Below are 12,698 nucleotides of genomic sequence, written 5' to 3' on the forward strand. Positions count from 1 at the left end.
ATCAGTTCATTTCTATTTTCCTGCTTGAGCATCAGCATTATTTGAATCCTTTGTTTGAGTTGTTCTTTCATTTAATCATCATCATTATTATAATCCTGGAATCTATATCTCATTTTCCCTTTTTAAAATATGCCTATTATAAGTATTTTAAAAGTATCTTATTTCTCTGAAAGTTTTTCTCAGCTTCTTCAAAGGACAGAGGAAAATAGAATATAAGTGGGTTTTGAGTGTTGATGTGAAATAGTTTTCTGGGTCTATGTTTCTATGACTTCAAGGTCTCATCCTTGAGATGAATGTTGCCTGGGAACTGGGAACCAGGAGAAAGATTCTCCTTTACTAATAACATAGTCTTTTTATCTCTCGTCCTTACCTTCAGGTGTTCTCTGTGTCTGGGGAAGCTGGTCTGAAAATTCATAATCCTAGTTGTGAGACCAGAGTTAATAAATATTTTCATAGGAATGTTTAAGTAGAAAAGAGAAAGGTAGCCAGGATTTGTTGATATTAGCAATGGAGAATAAATGTATGAGGTAAGGATTATTAAATTACTTTGACATGATAAGTTACTTATTAGAAAGTACAAATGCAGAAAAGAATTCACTATATCTCTAAGCAGATCTTGCACTAAAGGCCTTCTCTGCACCAAGAGCAACCTGCTTCAAATAGAATAAGATTTCAAACCTGGGAAAAATGTCATTTTATATAAAATTCTCTATAATTTTATGTAGATATATTCCTAAAACTACTTTAACATCTTAAGTGGATGGAGGAATGGACTATGTTATTCAGCATGAGATCAGGACTCAGAAAAATAATATAAAAAGAGGATGAGGATTATGACTTAGTGGCAGAGCAGGAGAGAAGGGTGGGAGCACTTGTTAGTGAATCTGAAAGATTTACAAAAACACTGTTTGATGTGCGAGAATTATGAACGGAAATCAAAACAAACAGCAAGACATCTTGCCGACATACTAGCTACATTCTATAAAAATAATTATAATAATTGATATTCTCCAAGTGTATTGCCAGCTAATTCCCTTCATAACCAGTACATCTCTCCAGGGTATACACTGGAATCACTTCCCTTATTGTTTTACTGAATTCACCTCACACATCTGTCTCAAATCCCCTCTGATCTCTAGCCTTATACCACCTGAAGTTCACCTTCAGAGTCCTTTGCAGTTCTTAACTTTTTGTTTCAGTGCTGAGATCTTTTAGGTCTTACCCTCTGAAGCTTTTGTACCCATTTTAGATGGAATAGCATTAATTTTCTATGGAGTAGCTTGTGTGGATTCGTGCTGAAAACAGTGTTGATAACACGAGAATGTTTTTGTTACTGCTGAGCAGTGCTTACACAAAATCAAGAGTTGCTCTTCACCCCCCACTGCCCAGCACTGAGCTGGCTGGGGCTGCACAAGGAGTTGGGAAGAGACACAGCCAGGACAGCTGAGCCCAACCATCCAAAGGGATATTACAAACCATAATGTGGCATGCTCAGCAATGAAACAGTGATGAGGAGAAAATCTGCAGGTACTGCTCTTGCTTAGGGACTGGCTGAACACTGGTCAGCTGGTGGCAAGCAATGAGTTTAGTTAGATTTTTTTAATGGTTTGTTTTTCTTAGCTTTATTTTATTTTATTTATTTTTGTAGGGGGTGGAAAAGGCATCCACTTTTCTTTTTTTTTTTTTTTTTTTTCATATTAAACTATTCCGACACATGACTTTTCACAGTTTTAGCATTGCAATTCTCTCTCACACATCATGGTGAAAAGTAAGCAGTTAGTTAGTTAGTTAGTTGTGTTCAGTTGCTTACTGGATTTAAAAAGTGCCATTCATTTAATTTGACACACAGTTTCCTTTCTTTATTTCTTTCACTTTCTGCTCTATGCCTTCTCTCCTGCTTCTTTTAGCACTTGGAATGGCCTCTAGTTTGCATCAATTTTCCTTTCTACTGCTCATCTTTCAAACTTTCCTTACAGACTCTTTTTCAGAGACTTACAGTGTGGAGTGCCCTCCAGCTGTTGTGGCTTCAGTTAGAAATGAGCTGATTCTTGTTTAAACTCTAAATTAAAAGATGAGGACAAAAGTATTTTGATAAGTGCTATTTTATTTGTTTGGCTGTTGGACTGGATTAGTCAGGATTCTGTTTACATGGTACTACAAGAGTTTATTCAGTCCTTTGTAATGAATCTGCTGGTGAGTTTTCTGAAACTACAGGTGAATAATTAGCTCTTTGTTATTATGTAGGCCAAAAAAATGAACTCGTTTTTGATCAACAACTTGATAATTGCTTAATAGTAATAATAATAATAATGCTAATATAATTTTTTTATTTCATGTTCTTAAAGTTAATCTATAAACAATTCACAAATAACTTTTAAGCTCATAGCTAACACGTGTTAAATTTTGATTAGTTTCAATTAGTTCCTTAGTTTTATTTTGCAATTGAAAGGTTATGCAACTAGTCAATGCTAGTGAAAATTTTGAATTATGTATTAAAGGAGGTGGGTTGGTGTCACTTAAATTCTTTATCTTTTTTGAAGTGATTTTTAATTTAATTCAGTATATATTCTAATATTTGGTTTTGAATTTATTCACCACCCTCAAAAATGAGATATAATTTGACCAATACCAATTTAAATAAAAAAGATTAGGGAATAATTAAATGAGGGCAAATCAACATCTGAAAAAATATATGACAATTTTCAGAAAGTGTTTATTTTCATATGTTACTCCTCTCTGCTTTGGGGAGCCACCTAAGATTCCTATTTCTGTACAACAGTGTTTCTTTCCTCTGGTACTTTTTACATAACTGATGCAGAAATCTCTTTTGCCTATTCATAAGACTATTTCTATTCTGAATAAAACATTAAGGTTTTAATTATATTTAAAAGCAGTTATTATAAGCAAAATTTAAATTATATCTTAGGATAATTTTTAACTTTGCAAGCATCTGTGTTCTGTTACGACAAAAATTTTCATATGTACGGGTAGGGGCATGAGTATAAATAAGTCAAACCATTGCAAATATTGTATAATAGAACTTCATTACTATTTGCTAATTGTTTTCATGAATGTTATAGACTTTTAGATATTATACTGAGAAGCATCTGTCTTGGAAACTGGCAGGAACTTGTGAAAATATTATGTATTTTTCTAATCCATGTATTTAAAAATACTCACATGGAAACCACCACCCCATGAGGTCTGGTAAAAAAAATTAGTGTTGTCGCCTGCTGTCTCACTTAGGATTTCTGCTTTTATTATGACTGACAGTTCATTATTACTTTATGTAGATCCTGCATTATGTTTCTGGTCTTTTTAATGCTCCATCAAATTTATGTGAATGGCATTGGGTTCCCATGGCATTGTCTGGATTGCTTTTAGGTTGCCTACTGTTTTGATGACTGTAGTTTCGTGCAAGCATTTAGATTTTAAGCTGGCAATCCTTGTTTGAACACCTGTTGGAAAAGAAACTCTTTGCTATGTTCACAAAATGCTAAGAAATTGCCAAGAACTGGATTACATGATTATAAACACAATAAAGAAGGTTAAATAGTATCTTACATTTTAATTATGAGACGGTCTCAGTATTTAAATGTAAGATGAATTGTTTTCTCAGTTCTGTTCTAACTGATATGGTCCCCTTTCTGCTTGCTTTTGAGAGTGTAGAAATACAGCAACCAGAGCGAATTTAGTTTCTTTACATGCAGAGCTTCAATTTCAGGCATGAAAGCTAGTAAAGCCTTTTAAACTCATGCACTGACCTTATTTCTTCTGAGCCATGTACCTGTGTTCCATCAGTAATCTCAAGAAACTTTTACTTCTCCTTTACTAAATTTGAAGATGAAGTAACATGGCAAAGTTCACATGGGAGAAATGGGAAATGAAATAAATCTTGGATGCATTAACCTCTATATGTTGAGTGTCCCTTATCAGGAAATGTTAAAATCCATTGATTTCAAACAGCTCAGTTCTATGAGTGACCAGGATTTGCAAATACCATGCCTGATTGTCTGTGGTTTTATCCCCCAGTAACACATGGACTGCCAAAAATGAAGTAGAATTTGCTTTTTGTGTCTTCCTTTTTCCTCCAGGGATTTGGTCCTGCACTATATGAGAAATACAGGGATAATGTTCAAAATAGAATTGTAAAGCATTTGGATAAAACAGAGGAAACACTGGCTAATTTAATGCTTACAACATATTTATGTCTTCTCTCTTCATGAGAAGCAACAGCCCTGTTCTAGGTTCTGGAAAATTCTGCATTTTTTCATAATGTTAATAAATTGTGAAAATAGGTAGGTAGGTTACAATAATGTCTTGTCTGGGCAGTACTTGGCATTGTTTAATGCATTTCTTAGGGTTAAGGAAAGAGGGCAAGAGGGTGTACTAGGAAAGAGTAAGTTTCTCTGGTAGTGTTGCAAAAGAAAAATACCAAAGTCTTTGTAATTTAGTTGTGAGATGTAGTGTAACTGTTAAACCCCAAAGCAACACCACCTGATGTCCTGAAGGTTCCTGCAGCCACAGACAGCACTTCTTGCAATAAATTGAGTAATATCTGACAAGCTCTGTATGACTCCTGGAAGCTCGAAGTGCTACTCAATTCACTTCCTATGAGCAGCTTTCTCTGATTGTTCCTTGTGCCGCAGTTGTAAAACAAACAAAGCTGTAAGGAGAGAAGCTTGTGAATTGCAGGCACTACTGTACCTTAATGGTTCTGTATGGAACTTGGACCTTTGAAAGATAGTTTGAAACTATCACCTTTCCTTATGGATAAGGCCTAAAACTATACCCACGGTAGTACTTACAGTATTTACTGCTTACCTTTTGAGCAGTAGAAATACTGACCAAAGCTTGAGCTCTTCCAGTTAATTCAGTGTAGCTGTAAAACTTCTGAAATTGCTGCTTTAATAACACCAGCAGTAACTTGAATTGTTTTGAACTGCACTTGTGTTGACTCTTAGACAGTTGTATTCTGAATTCTCAGAGGGATTTTGATTGAGTAGTTGTCCGTGACACTGCTGTATTTGCATTCTAATGTTTTTAAGGGAGCAAAATAATTTGAAATGTAAGAGCGATGTTACATAAGCTTCAGGTATACTAACACATTTGCAGGATGAAAATTGAACCTGAAGCAAAGTCCTTAATTGGCCCTTCTGTTTACCCAACACTACTGAAATTAGGCACAATTCAGTCTTTTTTTTTTTTTCTCTTCAGCAAAAAAAAAGCTCTGTTGTTACATTTTCTCCCTATTTCGCTCATTATAAGCATTGTTTTAGTCCTCTCTACACTATTGTGTTATGCTCCTCTAAGTTAATTTAAAGGGACTGACTAGCACTGAACACGTTTTGTTGTAGGCTAATTGGCTGTCCTTGTGTACACTCTGCTGTACTTTCTGTCATCCAGAAAACTTAATTTAATTTTCATCGTAGTGTTACGGATTGCCTTTGTGGCAAAACCCCCCAAAAACCAAAACCAAACAAAACCAAACAAAACCAAAAAAGTATAGTAGAAAAGTAACATAGAAGTATGGTTATGTGCAGAAGATACGTCTGTATAAGGATAACTTTGGAATGGCTGGGTCAAAATGTGACTTATAACTACAAAAAGAGTTATAAGACTTTATAAGGGGAAGGTTTTAGAAAAGCATTAGATTTAAGAAAACATTAAAGGTATTGTGTGATTTATTGGGGTAAGTGGGCCTATAACAAATGCCTGAAAAGAAGATGAGTTTACAGTGAATCTTTATGAAAAAGGGTTAAATACAAGCCTACTTTTAATGATAAATAAATATAGGCAGAAATAATTAAAACACAGATAAATATAAGTTGTTTATTTATTATATCATGATATCCTGAAAGCAGTTAAGTAAATGAAAACTGTTATTGTTGGAGAACTTGCAGGACAGACATCTCAAAAAGAGTCAACATTGCTCCTGGACGGGGCTGTTAGAGGGCTATGTACTATATTTTACACATTATCCTGCTGCTGAAGCAGCAAGTTAAAATTAAAAAAGTAGAAATGCGATAGAAATGTAAGTATGATGTAATAATATTTCCACTTCAATCTAGGTGGGGCTTTTTCTTTACATCTGGGTGCTAGATAAGTTTTGATAAATACAAAAATTGTGATAGTAAGAAAAAAAGCTGGTGAAATTCCCAAAGGTTTGTAGTGTCAGTTTTTACACTGAAGAGTAAAAGCAGTTGTTTTCATTCTCAGTGCAGGTGAGACAAGAAGTTGTGGTTTTTATTCTCTAGTTTTAAACACTGGGAATAACAGAATTAAGAATAACAGAACCGTGGAAAAATACTGTCATGGACACTTTTTGTTAACAGTTTCTCAAAGTAACTAGAGGGCAAGTAGGCAGAAGGCTGTCTGAACATCCTTGATTCTATTTCAGTAAATTAGTGTATGTGCTACTTGATTAGTTGAATTCTTCTGAAGTCCTGCATTTGGAGGATATTAATAAATAAAAGTAAGGGACGCTGCTCTGGGGGTGTGGATGTTGAAAACATCTTACACATTTTACTGTCTTTTAGCTTGCCATGTTTAATCATTATCATTCTACAATGATTCAAGCTCAAGACCCTCTGCAGTGTAGACAACACTAATTATAACACCCTTAACTAATGTTTGCGTTAAATTTTATAATTACATCAATATTGCATCATGTTGATTAAATGTGGTTTCGTATTTAGAGTATCTCACCTTAATTTACTTTCTTCTCTTACCACTTTTTCTCCCTTAAACTCACAGTGCTAAACTTTCAGTAGTGCTTATTAAAACGTAATGTGTTTTTGCAAGAGAAGTTAATTGGTTTCAGCTCTTCATGTTTAATAGTGATAGTCACTAATGGTCACTATTTGAGAATGGACTACTATTCATATTTTTATTTTTTCATGAAACCATTATATTCTTCCTCTTCCCTGAATTATTTTCTGTGATGTGCCATACCAGTGACTTCTTAAATGTCATTAAATGGATTTATTTCCTCCCAAATTTTAAATTTCTCTGGTTTCATTTTATTTTTTTCTCACTCAAATTTCTAATATTTTTGCTCTAATGATCTTTGCTTCCATACATTAAATATTCATAATAAGCAGATGGTACCAGGGGCTAGATATTTGTATGTGGTCACTGCAGGCCCTAATCACACTTATACTCTTAGGTGACACTCTTAATATTAAGTGGCTATACACATGGGTGTGAAACAAAGCTTCACTACCCAAGGCAGAGAGGCTGCATTGAACTGCTGCATTCTTAGGCAGGAATAAGTTATCTTTTATCTGGTCCTGTGGAGACATTTCTATGAGAGTCAAAGCAAGTGAGCTGCATATGGATGAATCTTGGGAGTTTTTTTTCTTGTAAGAGACATAGTTTGGTGAGGGAAAGGCTACAGATAACTAAGTTTGACATGTAAAGATCATTTTACTATGTTTATATTTTGTTTACTCTCATGATTTTTGAACAAGTGGAAGTCATCAAATCAGGCAAGGGGCTATTGGGAATAAAGAATCCTAGGATAGCTTGGGTCGGACCCTTTTAAAAGTCAACCTGGTTTTAAAGGTTCTGGTTCAAAGGTCATCTGGTTGTCCCCTCTGTTCAAGGACAAGGGCAAGGACAACTTCCACTAAATCAAGTTGCTTGTAGCCAGTGTGTATTTCTTTATGGGTAGATAAGTGCAGGGTGTCAGAATCACTGTTCCATGAAAGGCTGACAAAACCGGAAAGCTGCATCATGCTACCAGCACTCCATTCCATGAGCACCTGCCTGCCTTCACTTGTTTCTTTTGTAAGAATTTGATGAAGCTTTAGCTGGTGAGTGGATTTATTAGGCATATCCTAACATATTCTCTCACTGCATCTTACGCTCAGTAATATTTTTCTCAGTCTTGAAAGGTTAAAAATTACTAAAAGCTTCTAAGTAATTTTTTCCTTATTATTTAGTGTCCTCATCTGTAAGATGACTGAGGGCTAGTTCACAGGGTTACAAACAGTAAGGAACAAGCCTAATAATTTTGTTATTAGTTAAAAAAAAAATAAATCAGGAATCTGAAGGAATACATTCACTTGTCAAAAATGCTTGAAATTCCCTGTTGATAAGCAAGTTTCACGACACTGATGGAAATCTTATAATGCTTTGTAATTTTAGGATAAGAAATAAAACTTGCTAACTATGGTTTGTTTACAGGTTCATGAGGCAAAATTTTTAAAGTCAGTTCAATTTCCTACTAGAGGGAAAGTTATATCCTCTTAAACTTCTGTCAGAGCAGTAGAAATGAACTGCATATAGAGTATATAATACACATGTATATATGTATAGAGTAGTCTTCATTTTCTTGCCAGCCTATCCACTCTTAAATTGATTTTACTGCAAGAGTCTATTATTCAGCCTACCTGTTTCTTTTCTTCATGTGTTCTCATTAATACATATTGAAAAGGGATAAAGGGAGGTACTCTGGGATATAATATGCAGGATTTTCTTCAAATCCTTTTCCCATTAATATTCAAGGAAAATCTGATATTTTTTACATAAGAAAAATGTTAGAGGTTTTTTTGGACAGGGTTCCATTTTCTGTTTGACTGTTTGTTAAAGGCATTTTTGGTAGAAATTGCAAATACTTGCTTCCTGAAAATAAAACCTTTGTTCCTGGTGGTACAAAATAAAACAGAAATATTAAAGTCCCTGAAGCTCAAGTAACACTAACTTATACAATAAACATATTCTGAGTCTTATAAAATATTAATAGTATGCTTACCCTTACAAATAAAGATTTAATTATGCAGGTTTTTTAATGAAATTGTAGTATGTTCCTGTAAGCTTCTCAGCTGTGGTAATGTATTTTCATGTATTACCACAATTTGGCTACTAAAAAACCTGTGAATAAATTAGCCTCACATTTTGTTTGTTTGTTTTTGTCTTTTAGAAATGAATTCCTTTATTGGAAGAAATTGTGATTATTTATTGATTCAGAAAGAAAACAGACTGATGTTCTCTTGGGTGTTGTGAACAACATGTAAGTATAATAAGTTTATTGTAACACTGATTATGTCTTCAATGTAGGTAGTGATTACTATTTGATTTCAGCAAAGAAACCTTCAGTTAGAGATACTTCTTAATGTATTTTTATATCACTGCAGCAGCTAAGGTACAGTGGCAGATTGTCTGAGGTAATACCTTTCAGAAGATATTTTTGTCCTCTTTTTTTACTTTGCACATTAATATTCATCAGATTCGACTAATCATTTATAAGCTTCACACAGGAAGGTTCATAGCAACACAAGTTAAAATCAATCCTAATTGATAAGAAAAGCTCTAAAAAAAATTATTCAGGGCCTACCTCATCAGCAAAATGACCTGGCACCAGATAAATGCCTTTATTAGTTAACTTTCCCCCAAAATAGCAGTATTGTGACCTTTTCTGGTAGGAACTGCAAAAACACAACTACACGATGGCTGACAGAAGTGTAAACTCTGATTAAAATTTTCAGTTTGGAGGAGTTGCTAGGTAATGACCTTCTCTGACTTAATGCACTGGTACAGAAAGGGAGGCTAAAAAGGCCTTTTGTTGTTTCCCAGGGCAATGTGTGCAGAACATTGTCACTGCTCAGTAGCAGTGTTGTTTTTGGTATTGCTAATGGAACAGCAGTCTCAACTTTTCTTCTCTTGATGTTTGATTTCATTCTCATAAGCATTTCCTCCCCAGTAAAGGTACAGTTCTTGAGGTTCGTGTTGGATCTCTGTTATTTGTTTGACTTTTGAAAGGCTAATTGTTTCAGCTTTGTTCAAGGTGTTGTTTTTGTCTTTTCTGTGCATAGATATTTATGGGCACATGTCATGGGCTCCAGTCTTGGGAGACTGAATATCTGTCATCCAAATAGTCATGCACTCACACAGAGGATTTTGAGCATCCTGGTTTTCAGTGTTTTTAGTATGATTTCTGTCACTGCTTTTAGAAATGTTCCAGTCCAGGAGTAGAAGAGATGTCACTGGCTGAGTTGATGTGCTGCATCTAGTGACTAGTCCGAACTTAAATGGGAGGTTTGACACACAGCCAGCCAATTTGTCTTTGTTCAGGTGAACTTTCCAACAACTCTAAAAAATAAATTACTTAATATAAGATGGTATTTTTTGCAAATAAATTATCAGTTGAAGGAAAGAGTAGTTTGAATCTGTTCAACTGTAGGCAGGGATTCTCAGACTGGGATATAAAAGCTATGCAATGGAATCTGCAGTGTGTCTGTGTTCCCTGCTGCAAGACTGACAACAAGAAGCTGCAAAATGGGTCCTCTGGACAAAAAAGTTGAAGATGTGCTGTCAAAATTCTTGTTTTAGCTGAGCAATTGACACAGATGTTTGTAGCTACCTGCAGGGCTAGACTGATAGAAAAATAATATCAGTGGGCATCCCTTTATCAACATCTAGATGGGGTTTTTTCTGCTTTATAAATACTTCCAGTGTCATGATCAGAGGATTTAAGATCAAGGTTTTCGCTGTTAGGGAAAGATGAATTCTTTTATTTGATATGCTCATTAGATTTTGTGATAGAAGGCATCAGTCTGAAATAAAAAATTAAATGTCTTAGTACCATTTTATTGTCCAGACTAAAAGTTAGGTTACAGTTGGCCTAAAATGACTGTGTAGCTATTGGCTGTAGCTGATCAGGAAGCCTCAGCTTTCCATTTGTGACATCCCATCATTTACATTTTCTGCTATTACGGCACTTATAATTTTATGATGCCTCTTCCTTCTCTTTGCTTTTCGGAAAACTCCTAGTCCCTGTTGTTGTGAAAGGTTAGCAAGAGCTGTGCTGCACAGGGTACTAATTCATGCACACATCCCCCCTCAGTCTAGGAGGTAACAGGATAACTGGCCACACGTGCTGCAGGTGTTTGATTTTCAGCACATTCAGTGATCAAAGGTATTCTGCAGCCACAGGGTGGTGTCAGTACTGGTGAGAACTGAGCTATGTTTTGCAAGATTTATTTTTTTTTTCACATCAGAAAATGCAGATTAGTGGAAACTAAAATGTGTGTCCTCAGCCTTTCATCCCAACTGACTCACAGATAACCTTTAGGAATAGCAGTGCTCTTCCACTAGAAGCTAATTAAACATAGTTCTCTTATGGAAGCTATCTGCCACAAAGCCTGGAAAGTGGAAATTGGGCTGTGCTCCTAGGAACTCTGAAGACCTGAAATATGGGGTTGAGGCTAGAGCTCTCTGTTCTTTTAAAAGGCTTGTCTGGTCAGGGGGCTTCATTTCTGGGGTTAAATTTACTCCTACCATTTGGATCAGCTTATGGGATTTTTGAGTTCTTGACAGTAGATTGAGGACGTGTGAACCTGGGGCAGCTCATAATATGTTTCTTTTGTTTTTGTACTACTTTATTCTTTTTCATTTACTAGAGTTCTTCCTGATTCCATTTGCTCTGTGTTTTTTTAGAAATATCATCATTTGATAGAATAGAAATTCTGTTAGGAGTTTTATTGCTGTGTGATTTGGGGGGTAAAAAATTAATCATCTGAATAGTGCTGATAATAGTGCAGGTACATAATATTTTTAAGTGGTTTTATGTGGATATTATTCTTCAGCTGAAAACACTGTTTGGGAATGATGGATTTAATTCTTTTCTCTACTTAGAGACTTGGCATCTAGCTGAAAGCATTTTATATTGTGTAGTTACTTTAGGCACTGTTATTTTCAATTCAACAGGAAATGGCTCTAAGTAAGAGCAGAGAAATGAGTGACATTGTGTTAGGGGACTGTGTATCTCAAAATACACAGCTTCAGCTTGCATGCAAAAACATCATTTAGCTGTGATAATAGAAATTAGATTTCAATCAGTATGCTCTTTGTTATTAATCCATTTTTCTCCTTTCATCTGAAGAGGTCCTAATAACACGTTAGACAAATCATACTCTTTTAAAACTGATTTGAAATAAAAATGCTTTTGAAGCCTTGTAATTTCAGGCATGCATTTTGTAATAATAATATGTTTCCTTGCTGCTAATGTATTGATGCATACTTGTAAATGTGCACAATGTTGTTCTTTTATTTTGGTCCAAGTTTCTTGTTAGAAATTAAATCATTCTTCCTATTTAAGCAAATTTGTGAGGGAACTGTAGGAGGTATAGTAAGAACACTAAATTTGAAGACCTAATAAAGACCTTAAGTTCTAAGGACTGGTTATTAATTTGGAGGGTTGAAGGCCTGAGGTTAACTTTTTCCTTTGGGACAGAAATGATGTTTCAAGTAGTTATAAATCTTTGATGTTTCATCAGTTTCAATTACTGTCTGAAGGTGAGGAATTTTTAGTGTGTGCACTCAAGCAGACCCCTCTGTGTGCATTCTGCATAGCAGAACTCTCATACAGGTTAGGTTGCTATTAGAGTCTCAACTGAACATTTTTATGCAGCTATATTCTAGCAGACATTTTTTGTGATACAGAAAAAGACACTTATACAAAGACTACTGTGATTATCTTTTTGATTTCTAGGGGCAGCTTGAAGAGCAAAAGACTTACTGTCAAAGATGTTGGGAAGTTACTGCTAATTTAGTAACATTCCTTAGTTTCTTCTGCTGCTTTTAGTCTAGCAAATTTTAGCTACCTAATATCCCCTTTTAAAAATACCCTTTGGAGGGTGTTTTTAAAAACACCCTTTTGAGGTGGGGGAGAGGAAACAACTCCCTTCTGTGAA

General features: G+C 35.0%; 1 long non-coding RNA gene across 1 annotated transcript in view; it reads left to right on the forward strand.

The window, feature by feature from the left end:
- Positions 1 to 12,698, forward strand: part of LOC310910421 — a 331,268-nt gene that overhangs the window by 270,219 nt on the left and 48,351 nt on the right. The window contains exon 4 of the long non-coding RNA XR_014590340.1: positions 8,927 to 9,016. This is a non-coding gene — a long non-coding RNA (uncharacterized lncRNA). The remainder of the gene's footprint in view (positions 1 to 8,926; positions 9,017 to 12,698) is intronic.

The sequence above is a fragment of the Zosterops lateralis genome, assembly GCF_965231275.1.
Source record: "Zosterops lateralis genome assembly, chromosome: 6".
Lineage (NCBI taxonomy): Eukaryota > Metazoa > Chordata > Aves > Passeriformes > Zosteropidae > Zosterops > Zosterops lateralis.